At 32.5% G+C, this 18,968-nt stretch overlaps 1 protein-coding gene across 1 annotated transcript in view; it reads left to right on the top strand.

Moving 5' to 3' along the window:
* The first annotated feature begins 1,433 nt into the window (after positions 1–1,433).
* LOC106110539 (lachesin-like) overlaps positions 1,434–18,968 on the top strand; it is a 44,400-nt gene continuing 26,865 nt past the window's right edge. Inside the window, exon 1 of the mRNA XM_013292396.1 lies at positions 1,434–1,662. The gene's annotated coding sequence lies outside the window, so the exon portion shown is untranslated. The remainder of the gene's footprint in view (positions 1,663–18,968) is intronic.

Genomic DNA, 18,968 nt, shown 5'->3' with positions numbered 1-18,968 from the left:
ATGTGTTCTTCCTGACTTTCCATTAATGCCAAATTCATTTAGATCTGTTCAGCCATTTAGGCTACAAATTCTAACAAACATCCATCTAAACTTTCGCCTTTATAATATTAGTAAGAAAAGATATAATAAATTGTAAATACTCCGCGTCTAATTCAACCCAAAAATATATCGATAAATACTACAAGGCTGGTTAAATTGGACATAATATTTTCTATCAACAAAAACTCATTTCGTTGCGACTAAATATTTTGATATCACAAATAATGTTTGTTTGAACACGACTGAAGCGTGTAGAAATTGAGCAAATATATTCAACTACATATTTCCGCTCAGTTATAATAAAGATAGTAATTTGTGGATTTCCTTTACGTGTAGAATCAGTAAGATATTTTTCGATGAACCAAAATCTATCAGAACATCTCACGATGTACAAAAATCGTAAACTCTAATGTTCAAATTGTCTACGTCAAATTTAGTTAAAAAATATATTTCAGAATTCGTGTTTCAAAGGTGTAATAAATCCGAATTTAATCGAAAAACTGTGAATTCTGAGTAAACGACGAAATCTTCACTCTCAGTCGGTGGGATCATGGTCATAGCTTAAAAACTAAAAAAAAAACAAATAGGATTTTAAAGAAAAGGATGAATATGATAGAAAATGTATGAGAGGCTGTTTAATAAAATTACAATAGCTAACAATTAAGTAATAAAATTAGTCAGTGAAATAAGTTAGTTTGTTTCTATGTTTGGTTAAAAATCAGATAGTTTTGAAAGTATACCTTTCTATTATCATACTAAACATACTAATATTATAAATGCAAAAGTTTAGATGGATGGATGTTTGTAAGACTTTGTAGCCTAAATGGCTGAATGGATCGCTATGAAATTTGGCATAGATGTAGAGAATAGTATGGAAGAACACATAGGCTATTCATTATTTTTCATTCTACGCGGACGGAGTCGCGGGCGAAAGCTAGTAATGTTGTAAAGAGGAAAGGTTTTTATTTTTGTATGTATTGAAATAACTTAGAAACTACTGAGCCAATTTTAAAGAATCTGACACCATTAAAAAGCTAAGTTATCATCGAGTAACATAGGCTATATTTTTTTAATTTCATGACGAAGTCGCAACAGCTTGCATTTTATATAGTGAATACACAATATTTATCCATTCCCAAATGTCTGTTACAGGCATATATTTTCCCCGGCTATACCTCACACGTACATTTCGAGGTGATGGACCAACACATTCGTAATCTTGGGCCGTGATGGCGCAGAATCGTCTGAAATCACTGACACAAGCGTCTGAAACCACTCTCACACTAAGAAATATCCATCTGTATACAAACACAGACAGTGTAACTGTACGCACACATACAAAATCCTATCCCTGGTAATGCTGTGTACGTTAGTTACTCGTAGAAATTCGAGGAGTCTGGACGTATTTGATGCGTATATTTCGAAAGTATCGCGTGAGTGAAACGGGGCGATTTTTTTATATTCGAGTGTGAAACTTTCAGTGAGACGGTATAAATGTGGCTATGTGAAAATGATTTTTTATGTAAGTTAAATATTTGAGTGTTAAGTGAAAGTGTTTGAAACACATTGAACGAGTGGATTTTAAACTCTTGTGTGAAAATTGAATGGTGAATATTTCGTCAGGTAAGTTTTAAATTTTATCAATTCATTAAAAACTTAAAAAAATCATACGTTATTGTACAATTTTATTAACTTAATAAAATTTTTTGGACGATTATTTTTGCGTATTAGACGAAATTCAAATTAGATTTTTTTAAAGACGTCAATTTTTTTTCTATATTAAATTGAAACGTAGCAAAATTTAACACATATTAAATCTATTTCTCTATATCATAGATGAATAAAAACTCCAGGATTTTATTAGGGTTTGGTTCAAGTCAAGTCATCATCATCCACTTGCCCTTATCCCTTATGGAGGGTCGGCACAGTATGTGCTGCTGTATGGTTCAAGTCAAGTAACCATGGTATAATATCGATATATATTTCTAGAGATGATAAAAGGCGTCACTCTGATTACTTAAATGTTTACCGCACTATGTTATATACTGCGCAGATGACAAGTTCTGGTGTAGACAGGTGGATCAGAACTAGGCCACTGAGACATTCTCGATATTAGACAAGTTTTAATATTTTTGAGATTGAAATGGAAACACATATTACGTATACGAATAGATATATTATTGTTTTTTTTTTTGAGTACTATAGAACTTTAAATTATATTTTCTTGTAGATTGTACAAAAAAAATATCTTTTTTTTCTTTATTTAGATGGTCATATCCCGAGAAATTTAGTGTATAAATTTCTCGGGATATGCATGATCTTATAGCTTGAACAGTTGAATGGGTTTTAGAAGATAAAATAGAATTTGATTGATTGTCTCAGATATAGCTTTTTAGTTAAGATGTTAATCATCATCGTCACCAGCTCACTATACGTCCCCACCGAGGGGCTCGGAGCCTACCCTGAAGTTAGAGTGACTAAGCCATAGTCAACCACGCAGGCCAAGTGTGGGTTGGTCGACTTCACACATATCTTTGAATTTCTTCGCCGATATGTGCAGTTGCATCACGATGTTTTCCTTCACAGTAAGAACGTCGGGTAATTTATGTACTTATGAAATTTTAGAAAATCGAAAATCACATTGGTACATGGCGGGATTCGAACCCAAGACCTGTAGATTACAGGTAAGTGCTTAAACCACTGAGCCACCGACGTTCGTTAATACAAATCAATATTAAGTACAAGACTATTGGATTTTGTTATGGTAAAGCCTTAAAGATTTTAAATATAATAAATTGCTTCAATCAAGTGTTAAACATTATAAATCAACCAGCTTTCGCTCGCGACTGCATCCGTGTGGGATTAAAAAAAAAAGTTGAAAGCCTATGTGTTCTTCGAGACCATCTTTTACATATATGCCAAATTTCATCAAGATCCGTTCAGCAGTTTAAGCTACAAGCTCTAACAAACATCCATCTAAACTTTCGCATTTATAATATTAGTATGATTAACTCTAAGCAAAAAATTAATTAAAAAAGATATATCAACTGAACGGGAATGAAAAACTGTGAACATTACTAAATATAGAAGTATTTATGTACCATATATTATAATTACAATGATTTGAATATGTACATAGAATCTGCATGAATAATTCTGATTTAAGATAACATATCACAGTAAATCCGGCAGCGAAACTCAATATTGAGTGAACGAGGGAATATCGTCCTTGCCTTTGATTTAGTTTGTCGAAACTAAATTACTGGATAATTATGATAACGACAAATGATAGCAATTTACGTGTCAAATAACATTAATGTGTTTACTAGCTTGCGCCCGTGACTTTGTCCGCGAGGAAAAAATCTTAGTGAGCCTATGTGTTCTTCCTGATTATATCTACATCTATGCCAAATTTCTTCGAATTCCGTTCAGCAGTTTAGGTTACAAAACAAACATCCATCTAAACTTTCGCATTTATAATATTAGCAAAATAAGAGGAAGTCTGATGTCTTGAGAGAAGAATCGCACATTTTTCACGTGACATTAACTTTAGTTATGAGTGTGCAGGTATACCGTTTTAGGTAGGCCTAGAAAGAGAATAATTTATTTATTTATAAAGTACAGAAACAGAAAAAATATCGAACAATCACATAAGGAATACATTAGAAGAGTTGCGTGAAAGACATAATGAAAAAGGGAGTGACGAGTGATGACAGAAAAAGGAAAAATATGGAGGTCTAAAATATGGTGCACAGACCCTAAGTAAATGAGATAAGAACATAGATAATTATAGTTTCTTTTACCAGTGGCTTCAGCGGTTTTTAATATATTTAACTTTAAAATGACATTTAAAGCACATACGATTTCGACACATCAAATTAGATTTCACCGTACATATATCTTACTTCTTACTAATAGCTACAAAAAGCTACGACTCTTAGCTACGGTGCTACGAGATTGTGGTATATTAGTTTCTTTTGTTTGATCATATTTGTTACGTATTCTGGTAACAAAACAGCAGAAACAAAAAGGAAGTAATTGTCATAATCGAGTTTACGCTTGACTTTCTTTCGCCGGTAACGAGGCACGTCACCAAGTCGAGTGACGTCACGTGGAACATAACAAGTATGCGCATTTTATAACAAAGCTGACTCTCCAACCGAGAACTTGCGATCGATTTAACAACCTTTTTAACACAAAAAGATTTACGTGAAGATTTATAGGAATATAGTGAAATGACCGATTAGAACTTACAATATCTATACGAGTATCTGTAATTTAAACAAATATAAGTAACTAACTTTTGCCCGCGACTTCTTGCGCGTGGAATTAAAAAAAATCAAAAGTGAGTAGCCTATGTATTCTTCCAGGCTATCCTCTACGACTGTACCAAATTACATCGAGATCTGTTCAGCCGTTTAAGCTACAAACTCTAACAAACATCCATCCATCCATCTAAACTTTCGCATTTATAACATTAGTATTATGAATAGTTGCCAAGAGGAACTTATAGTAGACAGTAGACTAGCTGTTGCTCGCGACTACGTTCGCGTAAAATTTAAAATAATAAAAAATCAAGGCCATATTACTGATAACGTAGCTTTTTAATGGTGACATTTTTTCAAATCGGTCCAGTAGTTTTAAGTTATTCCAATACATACAAAAATACAAATTCTTCCTCTTTATAATTTTAGTACATAAGGGTGCATTAATGGCTTTAACATCAAAGAAGAATGTTTTAATTTCTTTAATTAAATTAGAATCTCATTAAAATAGTGACATCAATAATATGTAACTATTTTAATGACATAAAATTAATAAATATTTTAGTAATTATTTATAATTAATAATTAAAATTTAATAGTTACATATTTGACAAATTAAAAAAATGTAACTATTTCATTAAAATAGTGACATTAAAAACATGTAACTATTTTAATGACATTAAAATAGTGACATTAAAATGTAATAATGACATTTCTGGCAGTGATCGAAATCGAAATGCCTACCGTATCCCTTCATTCAATTACGCAATACGGACGTTTTTGTTCCATTTACAGTGAATAAGCTCATGTCACCGGACAAAGCCTTAATTCTATTAATGATATACAGTTCCATATACATATTTTTGCTTTCAAGATATATTGAATTACTCTTTTGTTTGTTTTAGTAAACTAAATGGAAACATACATTAGGTAATATTACAACTCGAGCTCTAAATCTAGAGTCTTAGAGTTTAGGCAGAAACTAATACTCCTCTCTTATATGATACTAACTGTAGCTCGCGACTTCGTCTGCGTAAACTAAAAATAATAAAAAATATTATATTCTACTCATAAAGAAATGACCTTTCTAATGGTGAAATAATTTATGAGTTCTATCGTTTTTGAGTTATTTCAATACATACAAAAATTCTAAACTAAAAATCTATACTTTTTATAATTAACTAGCTTTCGTCCGCGACTCCTTTCGCGTAGAATGAAAAAAAAAGTGAGTAGCTTATGTATTCTTCCGGGTTATCCTCTACATCCATACCAAATTTTATCGAAAATTTGGTAAAGTGTAGACGATAGCTTGGAAGAACACTTGTTTTTTTATTTGATACTTACATTTGTTATTTTATTTGATAATTTAACGAGAACGGAGTTATTGTAGAATTGAAGTTTCCCATCCCAGTTATACGTTTAAACAATTTATTAGGGAAAATTAGAATTAACTACGATTCATAATAATAATAAATACTCTGTATTAATACTTATCAATTTTAGATGATATTAATACCTTATACATGGTGTTATTTTTTGTTGCTAGATTTTTTTCTATTATTATAACATAGAAATTCTGATTCTAATGGATTCTAATGGATGAACAAATTCCAATTTTAATGAAAAAAAAAAACATAAGTAACATTTTAAAAGTAAAATAAAAGATGTTCGCATGAAGAATGGAACATATTCGAAGTGAGATCAGGCGTCTGTTAATGAGACATTAAATATTAATCACCGCAGTGAGAATGAACCATGGAAAGGGTTTGAATTAATTAAAATGTCATGGTAAAAACTACCACGTGAATAGAATCTGTGTTTTTTTTTATTAAACAAGTATTCGCCCGGGACTCCATCCGCGTGGAATTAAAAAAGAAAAGTGAACTGCCTATGTGTTCTTCCAGACTATCCTCTACATATATGCTAACTTTCAACGAAATCCGTTCAGCCGTTTAGGCTACAAACTCTAACAAACATCCATCCATTCATCTAAACTTTCGCATTTATAATATTACTATGAATAATATGATTACACTCAACTAAGATCGAAGTAATGTATTAAATATCACAATACATAGAGAGAAGACAAATTAGCTTATTATGTAAAGTAAAGTAACTTAACTTATTGGAATTAACTTACTAATATTATAAATGCGAAAGTTTAGATGGACGGATTTTTGTTGGTATTTGTAGCCTAAACTGCTGAACAGATCTGGATGAAATTTGGCAAAGATTTAGGTAATAGTCTGAAAGAATACATACTTACTAATCTTTTTAATTCTACGCAGACGGAGTCACGGGAGAAATCTTGTATTCATATAACATTAAAAAAAGATTAAATATCGAATCAAAAGCGAAGATCAAAAAGATATATTTTAAATCGATGTTAACCTTTTAATAAAGGCTTGAAAATGATCCTTTGATTACGTGCCGATTATTAAAAAATCCACGTTAAAACCCACTTAGTAAGCTCGAAACGTCGATGTTTCTATCAACCCTTGTCCATTCATTCGTCATTCAGTCCTAAAAGTGTACTTACAATTTACGGCGTGTACGATTCCAATTAATTTTGCATAATGTTTCGTGAATTCGTAAACACGAGTAAACAGGTTAGAATACAAATTAATCCCTCGAATGTTAACAACTTCAAAGGGAAATAAGTGTATTCAATAAATCTGTTATAATTTAAAATCAATGTTATTATTTATTAATATAAATTCGTTCTGAAAAATAAAACATCAAACGTTTTTATTTTAAATTAGGTAAATATCCATCATCATCAAAGAGGATGATCCTACTCCTGTACGGTCGGCACAACAGGTTTTTGTCATCCAAATAACTCTATCATACGTCATCTCAGTCATCAATCCCTTCTTGATCTTGTCACCTTTCACGCAATCCATCTCTTCCTAGGTCTACCTCTACCGGTGTACCACACTCATAACTAACGTTCTCATTGTTACATGCGATTCAGCCCTCCTCATAACATGTCCAACAACAACCTTTTACTCCTTACTTTCTCTACCACTGAGGCTACTCTCAAACTTCCTCTAATATACTCGTTTCGTATCTTATCCATTCGTGGTATATACCATCATTGTAAGCAAATGTATTTGTGTTTGATTTATAATAATTATTTTTATTAAAACATTGCCTAATATGATATTGGAGTTTTGTACAATTTCTATAATATGTGTACTTTTAACAGGATATACTTTTAAACATCTTCAGAATCTTCAGATCTTTTTTCTTAGGAATATTATACAATTCTTAATTTGAATATATTTCAATTTATCAACCGGAAAGGGATGTAATTAGACTACTTTTTTTGTAATAGATTTGACAAATAAAAAGGAAGTTAAATAAAACCATTTAAGAATATGTTTGTATTCCCCCAACATTGAAGTAATTATAATTCTGAAGTCTGATGTTATTTTGCGTCCAAACAATTTAAATTAAAAGTACGCAGAAAAAACCTCATTATGGAAAAAAGTTCACTTATTTATATTTTGTCCAAATTAAAAGGGAAGAAGAAAAATGGGACACCTTTAAAAGTGACATTTATAAACAATAATAAATTACGTGAAATAAGAAATGCGATAAATTTTCCGTTCGCAAAAGGCACAAATAATCAAACCTAATTTACTACAGAATAGGGTCCTAATGAAATGGAAATGAATTCCACTTTTCCTCGATATATTAAAAAAAGAAAATGTTTCCGAATTTTCACAATGACATTTTTTCATTTGAATGGAACAAGACATTTAATCTATAACTATATCTGTTACTAAGGCTTAAAATATGTTCTAGATGGAGGTACTAGACTAGGCAAAGAATATTTTTTTATAATAGAAGGGGGCAAACGAGCGGCGAGAATACCGATGTGTCAACTAACCCATGGACATCCGCAACACTAGAGGAACTACAGATGCGTTGTCGGCCTTTGAGGAAATTGTAGGCTCGCTTCTTGAAGGACCCTAAGTCGTATTGGTTAAGAAATACTGCCGAGGACCACATTCGACATTCGACATAAAAAAATCCGTATTTGACACACGAAACATTATTATTGCGTTTAAGTTGGAGATACACAGATTGTTTTACGCTATCGACATCGTCAACTTCAGTCGTCGATCTCAATGTCCGCTACACACGGACCGAAACGTCTCAACTAGTCTACCATCTTCAGTCAACTCCTAATTCTTTACAATATAATAAATTCCACGCATATTCCTTGTACGATATAAAGATTGACATAAACTCGTTTTTATTTGCATGAATAAAATCTGCCTAGAACGGTATTCAACTTGCCTTCGTAATAAAAGGCAGTCGAACAACGTAAAGATGTCTGCGAGGCTTTCGTATCTTACCGTTTTATGATAGCCCATAACTGCACCACCGTAACTATTCTCGTGATGTATGTAAAATGTTGCTTTATACACGCATACTCGTGTAAGATCAGCGTTTGTTCGCGATTTTCTCTGCGTAAAAATTACCTCTGATTTTCCCGTATACTTTCGATTATAAGCTAAAAAACTGTCAAGGGTTGAAAGGATTCGCAGTGCCAAATATAAATTAAAATAAAAAATATCTAACAGAATTACGACGAAGACGCTCGAAATTATCGAAAAAAATTAACAAATACAAACAAGGTCATGGCAAGTGAGATTCGAACTCGGGTTTTTCACTATTTTTTTTTCAATTCTCATGTCCACGTAGGTGTTTATGCTGATCTAATATACTCTATGACACTTCGGGGATAAAGATGAATCGATTGCCATCTCATTACTTAAAATCGATTCAATAGTATAAGGTCTAGGCTGTTACAATCGGATTCAATCTTGCATACGCGCAAAACATTGTCTAATTTGTAAGTCGCGTAACAATAGTATTTGGCTATCATATTAAATATTCTTACAATAATATTCAAGTTTATTCGTGTAAGCTTATGGTAATGTACCCGCCATTACTCCTTGCGCGGATCCTCTCATTACGAAGGTAATGGAATATAGGACCCGTACTTAAAATTTACGCTTAAAACACTTTATTGCTGCGAGGGCATTCCTGACGTATTATGACGTATTTTATTGAACGTGAATTTTGTTTTATTGATGTATTTTAGACAAATTTTGTCAGCTTTATTTGTTAATGAATATAATAAAAAATAAGCTGTACTTCAGACGGTTATAATTTTCTTTCAGACTCAAGAGTACGTTTCGATTGATGACTCTTGAATTAATATAACGCCATCTATTTCATTATCTATACTATTATAAAGAAAAAAGATTTGTAATTTTGTATGTATTGAAATAACTCAAAAACTACTGGGCCGATTTAAAAAATTCTTACACCGTTAGAAAGGTAATTTACCTGTGGGTAAAAGGTTTTTTAATTTCATGCGGACAAAGTCGTGTACAAACACAGAGACAACTAATATGTGTTAATACAAGTTACACCGCAGTCTAATTATAGTAAAACATTAGTGACCTTCGTTCACATGCGATGTAGCCTTCGAAGCTTATCAAGTTTAGCCTCTAAGCGACTTACGCAATACAAGGTTACAGAAGTTAAAAACAGGAATACGTAATCAACATTTCTGTAATGGCAAAAGACAGTCGCTAGCAATCTGACGCAACCGTCCTAAGAAGTCTCGATTTTCAAAATGGAGTAGGAAACTATAGATATTTGTCGTAATGCCTGTAAACTATAGACGACTCGCGTCGACGATTTATGGTGTGTACGGAGTGTGCGCTATAATGTTATTACCAAAGATTTGCGATTGTGTACAACAGGGTTAACACACCACGTGTTGGTTAATTACAATTCTTCCACATCTGGAGATCACAATTATGTGCATTTTAATAGGCAAATATAAAAATAGTACCGAAATATATCAGCGTGATTTAATTTAGTTGGTTTAAATATTATTGTAAATGCAACAATTTTGTATTGGAAACATTTAGAGAAATCTCGTTCAGATAACATAATTGGTACAAAACGTTTTAATGATTGCAAATTTAGTTTGCAAATGCATAAACTGATGTTAGATTGGAATTAATTTGTCGTGTGTATTGTTTTGTATAAAATAATTATATTAGTACAATATCTTACTAGTGTTATGAATGTGAACATGTAGAATTTCAATGGATGGATGTTTGTTTGAATTTGCCGCCTAAACAGTTGAACGAGTATCGATGAAATTTGGCATAGATGTAGGGATGTCTGGAAGAACACTTACATTTTTTTTAAGCGAAAGATACAAAAACATGTATATTATGTAAGCAGTGTAAATCCACCTTTAAATTTATTAATCACAATATCACATAAACACAGTATTTACCCTTTTTGGAACATCTGTGTGACGGAATTTTTAACCATCGTCATCAACTTGCCTTTTTCCCTTATGGAGGGTCGGCACAGTATGTGATGCTCTTCCGTACATCTCTATCAGCCATCATATCTGAATCCACTCCTTTCTTAAGCATTGAAGATTAGTGAAAGAGGTTCACACAATCCATCCATACTTTCTTCGGTCTTCCTCTACCTTTGTAGCCATCCACATTCATTCTTCACACTTTCTGGTTTAAGTCCCCTTCGTCTTGTCGCATAACATGTCCATACCACGCTAACCATTTTCTTCTCAATTTCTCCACCACTGGCCCGACTTTCAAACTTCCTCTTATATGCACATTCTTAACTTTCTCTATTCTTGTCACATCACACATCCATCTTATCAGACGCATCTCAACCACGATCACATTTCATCCGCAACTTTGGTGGCCCAACATTCAGATCCATAAAATACGACAGGTCTTATGATGGACTTGTAGATCTGTCTTTTAAGCTTAAGAGGTTTTAATATTAAATGTATTTAGGTTGCAAATTAATATTCTAAATTAGTTTTAGAATAGTGCAGTTACTTATCGTACCAAATACAAGTACACTGCAGACCTAATAGGATTCAGAACATAAATTATGTACATTAATTAAATGCTATATTAAATAGGAAATGTAAATCTTAGTTTCTAGAATAATTACAAATGTCTAGAATAGTTTATATGTTAACTGGTAACAAGTGCAGTTAGCTTGCTTATATTGCTGCAAACATTTTATTATTCCAGTCAGATTCGATAATTACTCGCTAAAGGAGAATATTAGTTTGATTTAATGTATACTTATACGAAGAGGATGTTAACGTAACCATTTTATAACTGACGGTCAATATTTGAATCTCAAACACTTCGCGGCGTGTGACTTAGAACCGATAGACGTTAACAATTTAATAGGATTTAGAGTTCAAGGGCATGTCCCACCACTGGCTGATAGAGGGTCAGATAGCTTAGAAATGACGTCACTGTCAGATTAAAAAACATATTTTCATCACATATTTTACACGTTCGATTGTTATCAGATAATTTACAATTTGGTGGGACAGAGCTTAAGTGTGGCTTAATCATTTAGGACGCTGTTATATATATTAAAATATCGTTCAACCGTAAGAGAGGTTAGGCGCGAAAATATACTTTATTTTTTTTATTAAGGTGGACTATATTTTAGATGACATGTAAGAATGAGAGCGTCAGTTATGAGTGTGGAGGTACACCGGTAGAGGTAGAGCTAGAAAGATATGAATGGATCGTGTGAAAAATGATATGATCAAGAAGGAAGTGATGACTGAGATTAAGTATGATAGAGCTATGTGCAGGACAAAAAGCTGTTGCACCGACCCTACCTATTTTACTCATAAACGAGGTTTAGGCTAGGCGCAATCTGCACTCGGCCACCTCAAGCCCGGTGAATCTGTAAATGCCTCTTCAAAGCAAATAGTGGCAATTCAATCACAAAAAAACCTACCGACTCCACCCTAGAATAAGTAGAAAGATGATGATGAATTATATTAGGTAGTTGATGATATTCTCTACAATGGCTTCAATCTGATTATCGTTGAGCATTGCAACAAAAAGCGGGTCTGTATTACACAGTTACACAATAAGCCAGCCCATTGTGATTCGTGGAAACGTACTTAATTTGGCGACCTATTTCAGTTTCCCAGACGACTGTCTGCAAAGAAAGTAGCTGTTACCACTCGAAATACCGTATTCATTCAAATTGTATCGAAATAATCTAGGAAATAGCTTCTGTAACCGCATTGGATAATAGAGAAATAGGTTTGGAATATTTTAATATAGCGTCTGTGAATATGCAAAATTGTATTAAAATAAAGCGACTAATGCTTGGTTGCTGAAGTTTCCATCAATTTTATCATAACCCAGTGATTTATTAGTGTTAGGTTGAATTAAGTTTCATATGTATTACGTAGTACGGAAACGCATATCATGAAGGTATGGAACCATAAACACTAAAGAATGATTAAAAGTAGCTGGAAAACCGGTCATAAGTGGCTTCTTTGTAAATAATGATGTGCAAGTGATCCGCCCTAGCTACGCCAGGGTGACAAAGATTTACGTCTCATATCTGTTCTGTCATATCCATACCCTTCCAGTGGAAGTATCATGTCGCCTATGTTAGTCAGTGATAATGAACATTATCATCATCACCAGCTCACTACACGTCCTCACTGAGGGTCGGAGCCTACCCTAAGTTAGTGGTGACTAGGTCATAGTCAATTATATTGGCCCACTACGTGTTGATTTCAAAAATATCTTTGAATTTTCTCGCCGATATTTTTAAGTTGCATCACGATGTTTTACTATAGATTTTTAGGATTAGATTTCGCCCGTGAAACATTCCGCGTAGAATGTAAAAAAAAACGAAAGTAAGTAGCCTATGTGTTCTTCCAGACTATCCTCTACAATTACCAAAATTCATCGAGATCCGTTCAGCAGTTTAGGCTATAAACTCTAACAAACATCTACAAAGTATGACATGATTTTTGTTAAAATAATTGCCTTTTTCTGGGTATCACAACATTTTATTTAGTAAATGTATTTCTATTTACATTGTTTTCGGTATAGTCTAAATGTGACAGCGGAATTAATTTTTGGTAGCACAATTAGCACGCTGGGCGCTGTTAGCTTGTTTTAAATGCACTAATTTTCATTTTGGCACAAAACCAGTTTACTGCGCTGTAAATTGCAGCTGTAAAACAACTTCAACGGCCAATTTTGTGTTTAACATACAACATTTTTATGTGTTAATTAAAATGTCACACATGTCTAATAATTTCCGTTTTGAAAAAATGCATCTGAGTTTTATTCTAGATTGTTCTTTGTTATTTTTGAACTACTGTTTAGTTCATATTTTGTGCTCAACTTAATTTATAACTATTGTTTCACATTACAACTGTAACATATTGTTTTATATAATAATATTTACCAGTAGATTGTTACTGTCAACTTCCCTAAAAAAGTAGAGAACATCAAAGAAACCTAAGAGCGGGCGCACACGTATGGCTAAACCATCGCACAACTGTTGTGCGATTGTCGATTGTTTCGCAGCCCGTACAACTGTTTAGTTGCACAACTAAAAATTGACTTGTGTGCGCACCTCCATATAAGCTCATAGAAATCAAATGCAAGTAAACATTTGTCAAAAGTGTTTGCGTGCTCAAGATTCGAAATACTTTTAGTACTTTTTCTATATACTTCTTGTATTAAAATACGTCGCCAAATTTATACCAAAACTTTCAATTGTTACTGACAACAGATGGCTATTGTCGTAAATTTTTTAAATGCTTTCAGTTGGTAAAAGAGTCTTGTTCTCAGCTCTCAGTACTTTTCACATTAATTTATTTTATTGCAATCGAAGCGCCTATCGACTGGCTTCAGATTAAATTGGTTATGTGACGAGTAACAGGTTTATTGATCTATAAATTTGTTCGGTCTTGAGGAAAGATTTTATTAGGATCGCAAATAAAAAAGTATGATAGCCGAATGACCTTTTACCTCGTAAATACAAATTGGACTGTAGGGTCAAGTTTTAATTAAATTAGTTTTTAAACGCAAACTTTGGTAACATGCATGAGTACATTCTTAAATATTTATTATTTCAATTATTTATATTAACAGTTTAACGTTTTTAGCATTTTTAGAAATCAGCTTTAGACTATTTATATATACCCGTAGTCATTTTTTGATAATTCGATTTCCCAAATCTCGTTTGCATTTTTCTATATTTATACTAATATTATAAAGAGGAAAAATTTGTATTTTGGGATTTTTGGATATATTGAAATAACTCAAAACTTTTGATTTAAAAAAAGCTACGTTATCAGTGAGTAATATAGGCTTCGTTTTTATATATTTTTTATAATTTTACGCAAACAAGTCATGAGCAACAGCACTCTTATAAACAAAAGCCTTAACCATTTGAATGTGTTTTTATTTTAACATATTAATTTGATATCAAAAGCTTGCTAAAATATGAATTTCACCTTTTCAACGTAGAATATAACGCCATCTATCGTAACAGTAATTCATCAAGTATTGTGGCTTAATGTATTGTGAACATTTCAAAGAGAACACTATCGCTTAACGTTAGTCCTCTATTCACGCATAATTTATAACGTTCAAACAAAGAGAATTCGGTAATCTATACAAATAACAAAATTGGAGTGTCCGTTTGTAATATAAAAATTCCAGATTTCGGGAAGATGATGTATTTGGGTTGCTGATAACAAAAAATCGCGTTAAAATTTTATTGTCTGTTTGTCCGCAAGCTGCGTTTGTTCTGAGTAGTCTTCGAAATGGCTGGACCAATTTCGTCGGGACTGTCACTGTAGGGTAACTGACTTGGATAGACATATTATAGGCTACTTTTTTTTAAATGGCGTAACGGGTGGTCCAAATTTGCGCTAACGAAATTTGCGGGTGACAGCTTGGAGATAATATACTTCGGTCTCATCAAATTTTCTAACTAACGGCTATATTGAAACGATAATGAGATATTTAACATCAAATTCTGACGCCTATTAGATTATAAACAGCGCTTACTAAGTGTTTAAAATTCGTTTCACCGTTACATAAACTAAGTGTACATAATAAATTGGTAGAACCCGCTTTAACATCTTTGAACGAATGGGTCGCCTCGCCTGGTGTAATACCACGACCACACAGAAGACAGGCGTGAAGTGGGAGCAATTCCGCATTCTATCTGATGAGTGTGGTGCCGGAGGACTAATTAAAGTCATTTTCTCTTACTACTCTTTTCTTATAAGGAAAGGATAGAAAGAAAAAGTTGATTTGACGATGAAGGAGACGCATATGAAGGGGAAATGTCCTTTTTATGTGCGTCCCATCCTCCGTCGATTAAGGGTAGGCAACGCATCTGCAATTGCAAAAGTTTATGGGCAGCGGTCGCTTTCCATTTCCGCTTGCTCGTTGGCCATTTTATATTATAAAAAAGTAACATATACATAAGTTCATAGGATTCAATGCGACTAAACAGTTATGCGATAGTTTAGTTTCAGGGGTAGCGTAGCGATCGCACATAGGACATATAATAGCCGGAATATATCATTGGGTCGTCTTTCAGCCGATCGATTGTTCTAAATGTAGCTTGTTGCTTTTACCGAAACAATTTCATTTAGGTCAATGGAGCAAAAACCATGACAACCTGTGTCAGTATTGTTTAAATATACAACATATATAAAATAAAAGTAGGTTTTTTAAAGGATATGAGGTTTACTTTATTGTATCAACATAACTCAATCCAGTATCCATATGGGTTGGCAGAAAATAAGGATTTCGGTTTCGTGAGTACCGAGTACTTTCGCTTTTACGATCTTCTTGTCTAACAAAAAAGTTAGTTAAAAAACATGTAATCATACTTACTAATATTATAAATACGAAAGTTTAGATGGATGAATGTTTGTTAGAGTTTGTAGCCTAAACGGCTGAACGGATTTCGATGAAATTTAGTACAGATGTAGAGGATAGACTGGAAGAATACATGGGCTACGCATTTTTGTTTTTCTTATTTTCTTAATTCAACGCGGACGTAGTCGCGGGCGAAAGCTTGTATTAGAGAAGTTTAAACTTATTTAATTTATGAAAATTTTCATAATTAAATATCTGTTCTCATGAAAAGAAGAAGAAGAAAAAGAAGTTATTTAATCTTTTAAACATCAATGTCTGCTTAACTTCAACTTGACCACAACTTGATCTTTACAAAGTTATCATTAAGTTACTCTACTTATGAAAAAAATATTAATAAACATTTTTAAAAGAAAACATTTTCATGTTAGCAATATTTAATTTTTTATTTCCTTAATATTATAATTATTAAAGATTATGTTTATAAATATTAATGTTTAAGTCATCTACAACTGAATACTAAAGCGACATTTATATAAGAAATAGCATAAAATTGATTATACTCCAAATTTCATTACAATTATTCGTCTGTCAAATCCTAAGCGGCACTTACGATAGCCAAGTGTAAGATTTGTTAAATTCGTTCCCCGCTGTGTTTGTCTGCTTAGATCTTTAATACTACGCAAGCGATTTTATTGCAGTTTTTTTAGTAGATAGAGGAAGGTTTATATGTTTTTTTATAAGGTGACAAACGAGCAAGCCACCTGAATCCACCGAAATGGAAACCGACCTCTGCCGCAATTGCAGATGCGTTGCCTACCTAAATTGACATTGACATTTCTCCTTCCTTTACCTCTCCTCCACCGTCAAATCCACTTAAGATTTATGTATAATACAAGAGAGAAATACTTATAATTTTAGATGTTTCTAATGTCGTGAATACATTTGTATCAGACCCATGCAAAGCTTCGGCGGGTTGTTTTTTGTATTGAAAAAAATAAGGAACTTATCGAATTAAATTAAACGTAACGTAACGTAAAAACTTGTTTATTGTTAAGCTATTTATCTAATTAAATGCTAGATTTTTTTCACTCTATTCCTTTCCTCTGAGGATCATCTGAACCGTAGGTTAATTTCCTGACCCACTTTACTCGTTCCGGCGAGCGTCTGTGACCAAAAGATAATGGAGTGTGTATTAACTTGATTAAATTACTATGTGAAAATTATCGTTATTACAAAGCACTAAGGTTGATTATTAATTGTGTGGTCTTGCCATTTTTATTTACTAGCTTTCGCCAGCGACTCCTATGCCAAATTTCATCAATATACGTTCCGACTTTTAGGCAACAAACTCTAACAATCTACTATACATCCGTCAAAATTTTTGTGTTTACATTATAAGTAAGAAGTAAGGTCACAGAAATTAAATGTGAAAGAAGGAAGTAGGATTTTTATCTATCTATACTATTATAATAAATCGTAAACACAGACTTTTTTGTTGCCTAAGATGTCAGCAATTATAGCATATTTTTGAATAATTATTTTTGTAATAAAAGGCCCTACATTTACGTCACGCTTTAGGCTATATATTTTCACGCCATTAATCTTGGGGGTAAATATTTTGGATAAAAACGCTAATGTGGGAAAGAGACTATAAGTTGCTGCCAACATCAAGGAAGCAAGATTGTCATCATGTCATATCATTTTGACATTTTCTATTGATAATTTAACAAATGTAAATAATAAAATAATTTTTTTACAATTTTATGCGGACGAAGCCGCACGGGAAGAGCTAATTATTTAATGAACTAAATATTTTTACACGATTGTAAAGCGACAAGACAATTTATTAATATTTGGAGCTGGTGTTTCCCTTTGGTCTTGTTGACCCATTGGGAACATAAGTAATCAAAATATAGCACGTGAGGTCAACCACCGGCGGGGTTTTAATGAGTAAAAAAAATAAAAACACCAAAAAAAGTAATCATATTAATTCAACAAAAGAAAATTAAATCACCTTCAATTTAATTTCTAAATAATCTTCGTCATAAATTTTTCTCTACAAAGATTATTTCAGCGTAAAAGTAATCATGAAGAAAAGCAAAAATTTTTCTCGTTTAATTTAAGATTAAGCTATGAATATCTGTTACTTTTGTATTTCTAATTAGCAAGCATTACTACATACGTTTCATATTTATATACTAACATTCGCAGGCGACTCTGTCCGCGGGGTATTAGAAAAACAAAATCAAGTAGCCTATGTGTTTTTCCAAACTACACTCTACATCTATGCCAAATTTCATACAGATCTGTACAGTGGTTAAGGCTATAAACTCTAATAAACATCCATCTAAATTCTCTCATTTATAATATTCCGCGTAAAATTAAAAAAAAAAGACAAAAGTGAATAGCCTATGTGTTCTTCCAGATTACCTTCTACATCAACGCCAAATTTCATCGAAATCCGTTCAGCTGTTTAAGCTACAAACCATCCATCCATCCATCTATCCATTCATCTAAACTTTCACATTTATAATATTAGTTAGATATGAGATAACCACGTTTTCATAAATCCGTAGATTTATAAAACTATAAATGTTTCATTAAGTATGCACAGACTAATATATTACTTCATAGCTGAAGTTTTCATGCCACTGTTGCGGTAAATTAAAAACGTTGCATAACTCATTAACTACATATATAACTTTTAAAAATACGCGTCTAAAAAAACAATATGAGATAGAAATTGATTGAATTGCTCTGATTTTTATAATCTATTTTTACGAGTATACTAATATTATAAAGAGGAAAGATTTTTTATGTATTGAAATGACTCAAAAATTACTGGGATTTCAAAAATTCTTTCACCATTAAAAAGCTACATTATCAGTGA

Source organism: Papilio polytes, unplaced genomic scaffold (genome assembly GCF_000836215.1).
Source record: "Papilio polytes unplaced genomic scaffold, Ppol_1.0 DF824225.1, whole genome shotgun sequence".
In the NCBI taxonomy this organism is placed as follows: domain Eukaryota; kingdom Metazoa; phylum Arthropoda; class Insecta; order Lepidoptera; family Papilionidae; genus Papilio; species Papilio polytes.
The sequence above is the reverse complement of the archived record's forward strand: the minus strand, read 5'-3'. Positions and strand labels throughout refer to the sequence as shown.